This window comes from Balaenoptera physalus (genome assembly GCF_965194825.1).
Source record: "Balaenoptera physalus genome assembly, chromosome: 5".
In the NCBI taxonomy this organism is placed as follows: domain Eukaryota; kingdom Metazoa; phylum Chordata; class Mammalia; order Artiodactyla; family Balaenopteridae; genus Balaenoptera; species Balaenoptera physalus.
In genome coordinates this window covers 94,297,366-94,311,507 of record NC_138884.1, presented here as the reverse complement: position 1 = coordinate 94,311,507, position 14,142 = coordinate 94,297,366, and the positions used below count along the sequence as shown (strand labels likewise).

Sequence of the window (14,142 nt, the reverse complement as noted above, 5' to 3'; positions counted from 1 at the left end):
TATGACATACATCACAGCAAGATTCTTTTTGAACCTGCTCCCAGAGAAATGGAAATAAGAACACAAATAAACAAATGGGACCTAATGAAACTTAAAAGCTTTTGCACAGCAAAGGAAGCCATAAACAAGACCAAAAGACAACCATCAGAATGGGAGAAAATATTTGCAAATGAAGCAACTGACAAAGGATTAATCTCCAAGATTTACAAGCAGCTCATGCAGCTCAATAACAAAAAAACGAACAACCCAATCCAAAAATGGGTAGAAGACCTAAATAGACATTTCTCCAAAGAAGATATACAGATTGCCAACAGACACATGAAAGAATGCTCAACATCATTAATCATTAGAGAAATGCAAATCAAAACTACAATGAGGTATCATCTCACACCGGTCAGAATGGCCATCATCAAAAAATCTAGAAACAATAAATGCTGGAGAGGGTGTGGAGGAAAGGGAACACTCTTGCACTGTTGGTGGGAATGTAAATTGATACAGCCACTATGGAGAACAGTATGGAGGTTCCTTAAAAAACTACAAATAGAACTACCATACGACCCAGCAATCCCACTACTGGGCATATACCCTGAGAAAACCATAGTTCAAAAAGAGTCATGTACCAAAATGTTCATTGCAGCTCTATTTACAATAGCCAGGACATGGAAGCAACCTAAATGTCCATCGACAGATGAATGGATAAAGAAGATGTGGCACATATATACAATGGAATATTACTCAGCCATAAAAAGAAATGAAATGGAGGTATTTGTAATGAGGTGGATGGAGTTAGAGTCTGTCATACAGAGTGAAGTAAGTCAGAAAGAGAAAAACAAATACAGCATGCTAACACATATATACGGAATCTAAGGGAAAAAAAAAAAAGGCCATGAAGAACCTAGTGGCAAGACGGGAATAAAGACACAGACCTACTAGAGAATGGACTCGAGGATATGGGGAGGGGGTGGGGTGAGATGTGACAGGGTGAGAGAGTGTCATGGACATATATACACTACCAAATGTAAAATAGATAGCTAGTGGGAAGCAGCCGCATAGCACAGGGAGATCAGCTCGGTGCTTTCTGACCACCTAGGGTGGGGGATGGGGAGGGTGGGAGGGAGGGAGATGCAAGAGGGAAGAGATATGGGAACATATTGTATATGTATAACTGATTCACTTGGTTATAAAGCAGAAGCTAACACACCATTGTAAGGCAATTATACTTCAATAAAGATGTTTAAAAAAAAAAACTCACAATTTGGGATGGTCTATTTGTCAGGATCAAGCTAAGTTCAGATCAATAACAGAGAGACAGGAATTAAAATATGTATATTCAGGTGATTAGAGCAATTGGCTAAGGTTCAATGTCCAAGAAGACACTCAGGCACCAAGACCAGAGTGCAGAATGAAGAATTCAACAAAAATTATTGCACATACAAGAATTATCAGAATAGGTGCAGGTTCTACAGGAAGCTGAATCATAGGAATTATGCCACTAGGGTCAAAAGCCTTTGTTCCTAGGGTCAGATTCCCCAAACTCATGGCTAAAAGTTTAGAATTCATCCAAAATAATTGTGCTCCCATTCAGAGGGGTCTTTCTACATTATCGTTGGTAGTTGGTTACTTATCTCTGCTTTAACAGGTCCAATTGCAGAGAGTTCACCAGTTATTTTTTAAATGTTTATCTAAGAAAGCTATTGCTTTTTATATCTTAATCTTGTAAATAGCTCCCTTATTGAATTCTTCTGTTGTTTCCAAGGGGGTTTCAACTGACTTTCTCATGTTTTCCAGGTATAAATCCGTATCTCCATATCATCTGCAAATAATAAGTTAGATACTTTCCTTCCAATGTTTATAGCAATCATGTCTTTCTCTTACCTAATTGCATTGTCAAATTCTTCCAGAAAGTGTACATAAATAGTGGCAATATTGGGCATCATTAACTTTAACAGTAACGACCTAGTATTTCACATTTAAGCATAACTGTGGCTTTCAGTGTGTGCATGTGTGTGTGTGTGTGTGTGTGTGTGCATATGTATTCCAAAAAGAGTTTTTTTAACAGAAATGGATATTAATTTTTGTCAACTGCTTTCTAAGCATCTATAGAGATTTTTAATGTCATTTCTCCTTTGATCAATCTTGTTGATAAACTGAAAATAGCAGATTTTGAATAATAAATTCTACATTTTATTACTAGAATCAATCTCACATGATGATTTCTTTCTTTTAATGTGTTTCCAGTACTTTCACATTTTTCAAAAGTAAGGCTAGTGTATGGTATTTTTTCATTTGCATATTATTGTGGAATTTGATACAATGATACAATACATGCTTTGTAAAAATGATTTGTAATTTTCCCTCTTCTCAACTCTGAAACAGTTTAAGTAGTAGCAGGATTTTATATTTCCGAAAGATTTGAAGGGGTTGACATGGGGGCACAGAGCTCTGTGCACCTGGCGTCATAATTTTCTTCCAGAATATTTGGTCAGTTTACTATCCCAATATTTTTGGAGTCCATTCTTACAATTACATTTGGTATAAAATATTTAATTTTCTCTAGTTTCTTTTTACAGAGTTTAGAGTTCATTTTTTCATGTACAATTTAATACCACTTTCCTCCTTATTTTATCTTAATAGGCTTAGCTGTCTTTCATTTTCAAAAAACCAATAATATTTAAAATGTGATCGTTGTTTTTCAATTCACTCACATTTGTTTTTAACTTCACTGTGCTCTTTCTTCAGGTCCTTTGGTTTGTTTTGTTGATCATTTTTCTAACCCTTTTAAATTAGATAATTCAATTAACTAAATTATTTCCTTTTACTAATCTAAATATTTCAGCTATAAATATCCCTCTGAGGGTTGTTTTACTTAATTTTCAAAGTTTTAATTATGACATGTTTATTATTATTTACAAAGTATATGTCAAGTTAGGATCAATTTTTCTTTTTTGCCACAAAATAATCATTAAGGATAGTTTATGTTTTTTAATGTTCATTTTTCTGATGTTCTTGTTTTCCAGGTTTCTGTTATAGATTCAGTTATTAAAATTTCTAATCTATTGAAGTTTTATAAAGTTCCACGAGCCCTTGAAAAGAAAGTTCACTCCTTCTTTCAGGATGTGAATTCAATATATGTCTTTCGGATTTATTCATTAAATACATCATTTATATCTTTTTTTTTTTGGTATGTATACGTATAACTGATTCACTTTACTGTACACCTGAAACTAACACAACATTGTAAATCAACTATACTCCAATACAAATTTTAAAAAAAGAAAAAAGAAAAATGACTTGGTTCTAGCTTTGTGACCCTTGATACAACACTTAACACTCTGGGCTTCTGTTTCCTCACCAGTTCAATGGAGGCATGTGGAGGACCCCCCAGCTTACACTCTTTGATGCTGTCACTGGCTACCAAGCTGGTTTTTATCACAGTTTCTGAGAAGCTACCCGAACTTTTTGAGGTTTCCTTATCCATAAGAAAGAAAATAAAATTGGGAGAAACCATTTGAGCAGTGAAAAGAAAATGAACTGTGGATTTAGGCAGACAGTCTCAATTCTTAGCCCTTGTGACCTACCTAAAGCAGGTTACTTGACCTCTCTGAGTCTTACTTTCTTGACTTGCAAAATGGAGATAACAGTGTCTGTTGTAAGGATTGTGGAAGGATCTCGCTCATGCCACCTTACAGTAGGTGCAAAATAAATATCGTTTTCCTTCTTTGCTCCTGTATCACTTTCAGCAAATGTGAGAGGGATGTGAATATGCTGAAATGTCTGTTTAAAAAAAAAATAAATTCTTTAAAAGAATATCAGAGGTTTTAACATCAGATAGATATATTAACCTACATTTCCCTCTTCCAACATAAGAGGGCCTACATTCTGATCAACACTGCCCATCTATGAGGTTATCAGAGATGTTCCAAAAGACTGAGGCTAAGAGGCTACAGGGAGCAAAGGGCACCAACCACAGGAAGCACTGTTCAAAGCGGGAAAAGACGTGGTCCTGACCATGGTCCTGCCGGGCACCATCTCAGATGGGCTCTGCGACAGCATCAGGAGGCCTGAGGAAACAGTTTGGGCCACCGGCCGGCAGGCACGAAAAGTCCCCAGGCCGGGAGACTTTACCATGATGGTGCAGCGAGCTCCCTAATCTCCAGGGAGCTCAACATCACACCCGAGACCTGGCCCCGAGGCAGCGCAGGAGTAAGAGGCACTACTTCGAGAAGCAGCTTCAGCTCTAAGTTAACCACAGGAAGAAAGGCTCTTAGCACACGTAAACATTTACAGGTTTCCACAGCTAGCTCTAGAGGACTGTCATCTGAGGGCAACAGGGCGTGCCCAGAGGGAGCTCAGGCAGGGACCCCTCGCACACTGGGGAGAAGATGCTGCACTGCCACCGGTCTCAGCCAGCAGGCTGCCCGTGTCCCCAGCCTTCGCCTGTGCCAGGTCCAGAGCACATGACCCCAGCTCAGGCTCTCATGCTGCAGAAGCTGGTGTAGACAGCAGTGGGTTTCCTGGACAAAGAAGACTCATCATTCAGAACTGACCCCTCTGCTCCTCGGGAGGAGAATGTATTTTAAACCTGCAAGAGTCATAATTTCTATGTTCCACATGTTGTCAGCTTTGCCTTCTACAGACACAGGGCCTCTCCCCTTTGAGGGGGACCCCTCTGGCTGTGGGGGTGTGCCCTCCCTATTGGCAGAAATGTGGAGGGCAGGCAAACAACAGGCTTACGATTTGGATTGTGTCCTGCACATAAACACCTGGGAGAGCAGAGCCCAGACCGTGGCAGTGGAGAGTGTGAGCCGCAGGAGGTGGTGATGAGACAGCGTGGCTATACAAAAGGATTCTGGGTGTGCCAACTCGAGTAGAGCCAGTAGGCATGTGCTCCATATGTGAGAAGCAAGCACAGGCTGGCAGTGGACACAGGACTCCTTCCCGATTCGGGACAACAGGGGCCACTGCCCGAGGCGGGACTCCTCCAGGGCACAGAGCGGGTTTTGCTGCAGGACTGGCTCAGCTTTGCTGGTTCCAAGGACTCAGTGTAGCCATCTTCCACCCTCAGACAAATTGGGACAAGCTGGGGACTTGATGTTGAGATCGCCAATGTTGATATTCCGAGGCATCTCTGGCAAGTTGATGTTTTTCATGGCAGACATGGCCTGGGCAGGCGCTGTTGAAAGGCCACCCTTGGATTTCTCCAGCCTGTTCTGAGCTTCAGTCTGAGCCACGATTTCATTCATGTTTGTTTCCAACACCATCCCACCCATCACCACCTCCTGAAGAACGTAGTGCACCTTATCCATATGGAAGATCAAATCCAATTCACAAACATTTTTGAAATATATATCCAGAGTCTCCACAAAAACCTTGATGAGGTCCAAGATCTCAAGTTCACTCTCTGATGAATCCACACAAAATACAAAATAGAGGGTAGCATAATGCTGATAAATCAGTTTGTAGTCAGAGCCACCAATCAAACTTCCACCCTCCAAGAAGTTACAGATGTTGTCATCCCGCTTGAGAGCTAGATGGAAGGTCTCTCAAATAATCTGCTGTTGAATTTCTTCTGGGAAACGCTGGTAGAAGCGGACCAGCCGCGGCTTCCCGTGGTTATTGAAAACCAGAATTGCCTGAACCATCTTTGCCCACCACGCTCCTTTCACCACCGGCTACTTCCAGAGAGCATCTCCCATTTATATCTTTTATAGTCTTTTTTTTGTCTACTTTAACTCTATGTTTCTGTCTCTTTAAAACATTTTTATTAATTATTGTAAATTTATTTTGTATTTACATGTAAATTACTATGTAAGTTAGAACCTTATTGAGAATTGCACCCTTATTATGAGAAATTTAGCACAAATTATACTTCCTTTATCTTTCCTCAATATTCATTTTATTTTTCTTTGGCTACCACTGGACATCCCCAATTCCTTCAACTCTGTCTTACATGAAAGTTTCCAGTCTTACTGTTCTGAATATTTTTCTCTATGTACGGTCTTACGGTAATGCTCTTCTAAGATACGATGTTAAAAATAAGGTAGAATTCCATATTATCTGACCAATATGGATTATCGTAGAATGTAGTCTCTCTCAATTTAGCCACCATGCATTTACCAAGTCAAGCTAAGATTGCATATAGGTGGCCCAATCTCCTAGGTGGCTCCCACTGAGCATGAATTCAGCAGGAATTCTGTTGGGAAAGGCAATATCCTACATGCAGTTTTTGGGTTTCTACTTGGCCACATAAGAATGGGCCTTGAGGCAGGAACACTTCTTTACCAAGAGATAAAGAAACCTCACAGCTTGTGCTGAATTTATCACATTGTGTGGGAATAGCTTTTGCTGTTCAGACTCAATGTGTATTTCTTTGTTTTGCTTAAGCATGTGCCTCATATGGCACCTGGCCAACCCACTATTATATCTGTCCCTTGCCAGGAGGGGACAGGATCCTTTTGCTGCAGCACAAGAGGCATTCCTGCAGGTTAATTGCCCTGTGTCCACTGCTGGGAGGGACCTGCTGGCAATGGGGTACTGACACCCACTAATGAAGTTAATCTTGCTCTGCCTTGTCTCTAGGTGAGTAAATCATTGTTCCATCCAATACTTGACTGCATTGTGTTTTCTCTGGCAACTCTGATATCAAAATGCAGTGGACAGAAGTGTTCAGACTTCTACTCTTGATAATAAGCCACAGATGCCACTTGCTTGACAGTTTAATTAACACCCATTACCTTATAGTGCTGGTTCTGTTGACTTTCTTGTGTACATTTCCTTATATATACTAAATATTCTAAAAGTATTCATTGAACAAAAGAATACATAAATGAACACGGGAGGTAAAAATTACAAAATGTACATAATTGAGATTTTCTACAAAGGACAGTCTTTATTAATTTTATGTTTGAGGAAAAAATTTTCATCGAAATTTACTTCAATTAAGTCAATAAATGTCATTCTTGAAAGTTATGTGTTTATAATTGCAGCCATTATAATTAGGCAACACTTGCTTTGAGAAAGGACAAGTAGTTTTGAACTGTGTAGCAAATGACACCTTATGTAATGTAAGCAATTTATAACTGGGTAACTTTAATAGTCTATGAGCTATAATAAATACTTTAAGTAATGTTTTACCAGTATGGAATAATTGTCTGATTAGTAATGCACCACTACAAAATGACAAGAGCTTTATAAAAGAGAAGTATGTGCTCTACAAATTGTAGGATAAATTCTGGAGGTTAGAGGAAAGGAAAAGTGATATTATTAATACAGAACTTCTACTAAATAATCCATTAAAATTGTTTTAAGTATACTTGAAAGTCCTCAGTATGTGGTACTATTATTTTAAAATGTTGATCAAAACACATAGACTTTATTTTTAATTTAGTTGTAAGGATTACCATAAAAATATGTATATAATCTCCTCTCACTATTTTTTGGGACCATGTATCTTTAAACCAAAAGTGATTATCACAATGTATTTTCTTGGATTATGAACATATATTATTAATCTTAGGTGGCCACTGAAAGGAGGAACCCAAGTATGAAAAGTACTACAACAATTTGTTTTATATCTGCTACTGTGATTTATTATCAAGGAGTCTTTGTCATTTTCTGAAGTTTTAATATTTGTTATTTTAACTGTCTCACTCCTCCCAAAATAAAGCAGATCAGGGATTGTGTTTTCATCACTACTCTATCCATGGTAAGTAGAAGAACCCTTGACACTTAGAAGCACTCAAAAAATATTGTGACATGCAAGTATGAATGTGTAATCACATAAGGTGATTGTTTTTATCCCTGATAACTTAGCTGAATACGTGTTCAGAGAGACCTTAGGGAATCATTTTGGCCAAGATGCTTGGAGAACTCCTACCTGAAAAGATGATCTTTGAGTAAATCAGAATAAAGAGAAGGAATTAGCAATACAAAGCTATGAATCAACAGAATTCGAAGTAAAGACACGAAAAAGCACTGACTTTGTAATAAACTGTGTACTATTTTCCCAGTATTTGTATTTGCCAAAGACAAATACAAAATTAATTGTATAACATGGTTCCCAACAAAAAGGAAATTACATACAGCTTTGTAAGGAGATGGAGTACCATGTGAATAAAGCAGACTTTTTTTAAAAATTCGCAGATATATGTGATCTATTCTGAATACACTAAGTACAGCTATCTTCTTAATAAAGTTATCCTCTACTCCTAGTTTCCAATGATTGTTTATGAATGGGTACTGAATAATATCAAATTATTTTTCTGAATATTTCGAAATAATTATATCTTTTTTTTTATTATTAGTAGTATATTAACATACTGAACTGTATTGATAGATATTCAAATAGTAAACCATTCTGGAATTCCTAAAATACTACCTCCTTGGTTCTTGATGTAACAGCCTCTTTAAACCACTGAGTTTTATTGGCTGATATTTGTTTAGGATTTTTGCTTCTACGTTCGTGAATAAGATTGATTTGTATTTTTATTAACATGAACTTGTCAAGTTTTGATATCAAAGCGATGTTGATTTCATAAAGAGTTGAGAAATATCTTTTCTCCTCTTCTTATTTATTAGAGCTTTTGTAAAGAGAGATGTTATTCCCTCCTTAAATATTTGTTAGAATTCATCAGTGAACCAATCTGGGCCTAGAGTTATAGAAAGTCACTAATTTTAATATTAAATATATATCAACAATTCTAATGTTTTATCTTATGTGAGCTTTGGTAAATTTATTTTTATAGAATGTATACAGTTAGTTTTCCAAAATTATTGACCTAACATTCATAATAACCCCCAGATTTTAAAATTTCTCTAAAATTAGAGATATATTTAGTAACATTTTCCCATTTATGATATTGGTTACTTATTAGTTACTCTCTTCCTTGATCATTCTTGTCAGAGGTTCCAGGCATTTGTCAATTGTATTGGTCTTTACAAAGAACTAAGGTAGAAGGTGTCTTAGTTAATCACCTCTATCGTAGGTTGATTTTCAATTTTAATAATATATGTTCATTTCTGTATTGTTTTCTACCTTTTGCTATTTTTAGGTATGATTTGTTGATTTTTTTCTAACTTTATCATAGTCTTGGATCATTGATGTTCAGTCCTCTTTTTAAAGTATGAATTATGGCTCTAAATTTCCTTTTAGTGAAATATAACTGCATTGCCCAAATTTTGATAGGTCAAATTTACTCACTTCCATTGTGATGTTTGCTTTAAATCTAAGTTATGAGGGGAGGAGCTTCAAGATAGCGGAAGAGTAAGACGCAGAGATCACCTTCCTCCCCACAAATACATCAGAAATACATCTACATGTGGAACAACTACTACAGAACACCTACTGAACACTGGCAAAAGACCACAGACCTCCCAAAAGGCAAGTAACTCCCCATGTACCTGGGTAGGGCAAAAGAAAAAAGAAAAAACAGAGACAAAAGAATAGGGACGGGACCTGCACCAGTGGGAGGGAGCTGTGAAGAAGGAAAGGTTTCCACAAACTAGGAAGCCCATCTGCAGGCGGAGACTGCGGGTGGTGGAGGGGGGAAGCTTCGGACCCACGGAGGAGAGCGCAGCAACAGGGATGCGGAGGGCAAAGAGGAGAGTTTCCCGCACAGAGGATTGGTGCCGACCAGCACTCACCAGCTCGAGAGGCTTGTCTGCTCACCCGCCGGGATGGGTGGGGGCTGGTGGCTGAGGCTCGGGCTTCAGTCGGATCCCAGGGAGAGGATGGGGGTTGGCTGCGTGAACACAGCCTGAAGGGGCTAGTGTACCACAGCTAGCCGGGAGGGAGTCCGGGAAAGTCTGGAGCTTCCGAAGAGGCAAGAGACTTTTTCTTGGCTCTTTGTTTCTTGTGCGTGAGGAGAGGGGATTAAGAGCGCCGCTTAAAGGAGCTCCAGAGATGGACGCGAGCCGAGGCTATCAGCGCGGACCCTAGAGACGGACATGAGATGCTAAGGCTGCTGCTGCCGCCACCAAGAAGCCTGTGTGCAAACACAGGTCACCCTCCACACCTCCCCTCCCGGGAGCCTGTGTAGCCCGCCACTGCCAGGGTCCAGTGATCCAAGGACAACTCCCCGGGAGAACGCACGGCGTGCCTCACGCTGGTGCAACGTCATGTAGGCTTCTGCCGCCGCAGGCTCGCCCCGCCTCCTTATTCCTCCCTCCCCCGCGGCCTGAGTGAGCCAGAGCCCCCGAATCAGCTGCTCCTTTAAGCCCGTCCTGTCTGAGCGAAGAACAGACGCCGTCAGGCGAGCTACACGCAAAGGCGGGGCCAAATCCAAAGCTGAACCCCAGGAGCTGTGCGAACAAAGAAGAGAAAGGGAAATTTCTCCCAGGAGCCTCAGGAGCAGCAGATTAAATCGCCACAATCAACTTGATGTGCCTGCATCTGTGGAAAACCTGAATAGACAATGAATCATCCCAAATTGAGGAGGTGGACTCTGGGAGCAACGATATATATATTTTTTCCCTTTTTCTCTTTTTGTGTGTATGTGATTACAGCTTCTGTATGTGATTTTGTCTATATAGCTTTGCTTTTACCATTTGTTCTATGGTTCTGTCTGTCCTTTTTTTTTTTATACTAAAAAAATTTTTTTTCTTAATAATTACTTTGTATTTTTTATTTTAATAACTTTATTTTATTTTATTTTATTTTATCTTCTTTCTTTCTGTTCTTTCTCCCTTTGATTCACAGCCGTGTGGAGGACAGGCTTTTGGTGCTTCAGCCAGGCATCAGGGCTGTGCCACTGAGGTGGGAGAGCCAAGTTCAGGACACTGGTCCACAAGAGACCTCCTAATTCCATGTAATATCAAATGGCGAAAATCTCCAAGAGATCTCCATCTCAACGCCAAAACCCAGCTCCACTCAATGACCAGCAAGCTAAAGTGCAGGACACCCCATGCCAAACAACTAGCAAGACAGGAACACAACCCCATCCATTAACACAGAGGCTGCCTAAAATTATAAGGCCACAGACACCCCAAAACACACCAGCAGATGTGGACCTGTCCACCAGAAAGACAAGATCCAGCCTCATCCACTAGAACACAGGCACTAGTTCCCTCCACCAGGAAGCCTACACAACACACTGAACCAACCTTAGCCACTGGGGACAGACACCAAAAACAACAGAAACTACAAACCTGCATCCTGCAAAAAGGAGACCACAAACACAGTAAGTTAAGCAAAATGAGAAGACAGAGAAACACACAGCAGATGAGGGAGCAAGGCAAAAACCCACCAGACCTAACAAATGAGGAGGAAATAGGCAGTCTACCTGAAAAAGAATTCAGAATAATGATAGAAAAGATGATCCAAAATCTTGGAAATAGAATGGAGAAAATACAAGAAACGTTTAACAAGGACCTAGAAGAACTAAAGAGCAAACAAACAGTGATGAACAACACAATAAATGAAATTAAAAATTCTCTAGAAGAGATCAATACCAGAATAACTGAGGCAGAAGAGCGGATAAGTGACCTGGAAGATAAAATAGTGGAAATAACTACTGCAGAGCAGAATAAAGAAAAAAGAATGAAAAGAATTGAGGATAGTCTCAGAGAACTCTGGGACAACATTAAATACACCAATATTCGAATTGTAGGGTTCCCAGAAGAAGAAGAGAAAAAGAAAGGGACTGAGAAAATATTTGAAGAGATTATAGTTGAAACCTTCCCTAATATGGGAAAGGAAATAGTTAATCAAGTCCAGGAAGCACAGAGAGTCCCATACAGGATAAATCCAAGGAGAACCAAGCCAAGACACATATTAAACAAACTATCAAAAATTAAATACAAAGAACAAATATTAAAAGCAGCAAGGGAAAAGCAACAAATAACATGCAAGGGAATACTCATAAGGTTAACAGTTGATCTTTCAGCAGAAACTCTGCAAGCCAGAAGGGAGTGGCAGGACATATTTAAAGTGATGAAGGAGAAAAACCTACAACCAAGGTTACTCTACCCAACAAGGATCTCATTCAGATTTGACACAGAAATTAAAAGCTTTACAGACAAGCAAAAGCTAAGATAATCCAGCACCACCAAACAAGCTTTACAACAAATGCTAAAGGAACTTCTCTAGGCAGGAACACATGAGACGGAAAAGACCTACAATAATAAACACAAAACAATTATGAAAATGGTAATAGGAACATACATATTGATAATTACCTTAAATATAAATGGATTAAATGCTCCAACCAAAAGACATAGACTGGCTGAATGGATAGAAAAACAAGACCTGTATATATGCTGTCTACAAGAGACCCACTTCAGACCTAGGGACACGTACAGACTGAAAGTGAGGGGATGGAAAAAGATATTCCATGCAAATGGAAATTAAAGAAAGCTGGAGTAGCAATTCTCACATCAGAAAAAATACACTTTAAAATAAAGACTATTACAAGGGACAAAAAAGGACACTACATAATGATCAAGGGATCAATCCAAGAACAAGATTTAACAATAGTAAATACTTATGCACCCAACATAGGAGCAACTCAATACATAAAGCAAATACTAATAGCCATAAAAGGGGAAATCGACACTAACACAGTCATACTAGGGGAGTTTAACACCCCATTTTCACCAATAGACAGATCATCCAAAATGAAAATAAATAAGGAAACACAAGCCTTAAATGAAACATTTAAAAAGATGGACTTAACTGATATTTATTGGACATTCCATCCAAAAACAACAGAATACACATTCTTCTCAAGTGCTCACGGAACATTCTCAAGGATAGATCATATCTTGGGTCACAAATCAAGCCTTGGTAAATTTAAGAAAATTGAAGTCGTATCAAGTATCTTTTTTGACCACAACACTATGAGACTAGATATCAATTACAGGAAAAATTCTGTAAGAAATACAAGCACATGGAGGCTAAACAACACACTACTTAATAACCAAGAAATCACTGAAGAAATCAAAGAGGAAATCAAAAAATACCTCGAAACAAATGACAATGAAAACACAACGGCCCAAAACCTATGGGGTGCAACAAAAGCAGTTCTAAGAGAGAAGTTCATACCTTTACAAGCCTACCTTAAGAAAGAAGAAACATCTCAAATAAACAACCTAACCTTACACCTAAAGCAATTAGAGAAAGAAGAACAAAAAACCCCAAAGTTAGCAGAAGGAAAGAAATCATAAAGATCAGATCAGAAATAAATGAAAAAGAAATGAAGGAAACAATAGCAAAGAGCAATAAAACTAAAAGCTGGTTCTTTGAGAAGATAAACAAAATTGATGAACCATTAGCCAGACTTACCAAGAAAAAAGGGGAGACGACTCAAATCAATAGAATTAGAAATGAAAATGAGTAGTAACAACTGACACTGCAGAAATACAAAGGATCATGAGAGATTACTATAGGCAACTATATGCCAATAAAATGGACAACCTGGAAGAAATGGACAAATTCTTAGAAATGCACAACCTTCCAAGACTGAACCAGGAAGAAATAGAAAACATGAACAGACCAATCACAAGCACTGAATTTGAAACTGTGATTAAAAATTTTGCAACAAACAAAAGCCCAGGACCAGATGGCTTCACAGGTGAATTCTATCAAACATTTAGAGAAGAGCTAACACCTATCCTTCTCAAACTCTTCCAAAATATAGCGGAGGGAGGAACACTCCCAAACTCATTCTACGAGGCCACCGTCACTCTGATACCAAAAGCAGACAAAGATGACACAAAGAAAGAAAACTACAGGCCCATATCACTTATGAACATAGATGCAAATATCCTCAACAAAGTACTAGCAAACAGAATCCAACAGCACATCAAAAGGATCATACACCATGATCAAGTGGGGTTTATCCCAGGAATGCAAGAATTCTTCAATATACACAAATCAATCAACGTGATACACCATAGTAACAAAGTGAAGGAGAAAAACCATATGATCATCTCAATAGATTCAGAGAAAGCTTTCAACAAAATTCAACACCCATTTATGATAAAAACCCTCCAGAAAGTAAGCATAGAGGGAACTTTCCTCAACATAATAAAGGCCATATATGACAAACCCACATCCAACATCATCCTCAATGGTGAAAAACTGAAACCATTTCCACGAAGATCAGGAACAAGACAAGGTTGCCCACTCTCACCACTATTATTCAA

The 14,142-nt window shown here is 38.8% G+C and overlaps 1 long non-coding RNA gene and 1 pseudogene across 2 annotated transcripts in view; both read right to left on the bottom strand.

The window, feature by feature from the left end:
• LOC309662146 overlaps positions 1 to 14,142 on the bottom strand; it is a 1,064,955-nt gene that overhangs the window by 954,105 nt on the left and 96,708 nt on the right. The window lies entirely within an intron of this gene.
• Positions 1,248 to 9,452, bottom strand: LOC309661098 (AP-3 complex subunit sigma-2 pseudogene; annotated as a pseudogene). The gene has a single exon. The product of its transcript is annotated as an AP-3 complex subunit sigma-2 pseudogene (transcript).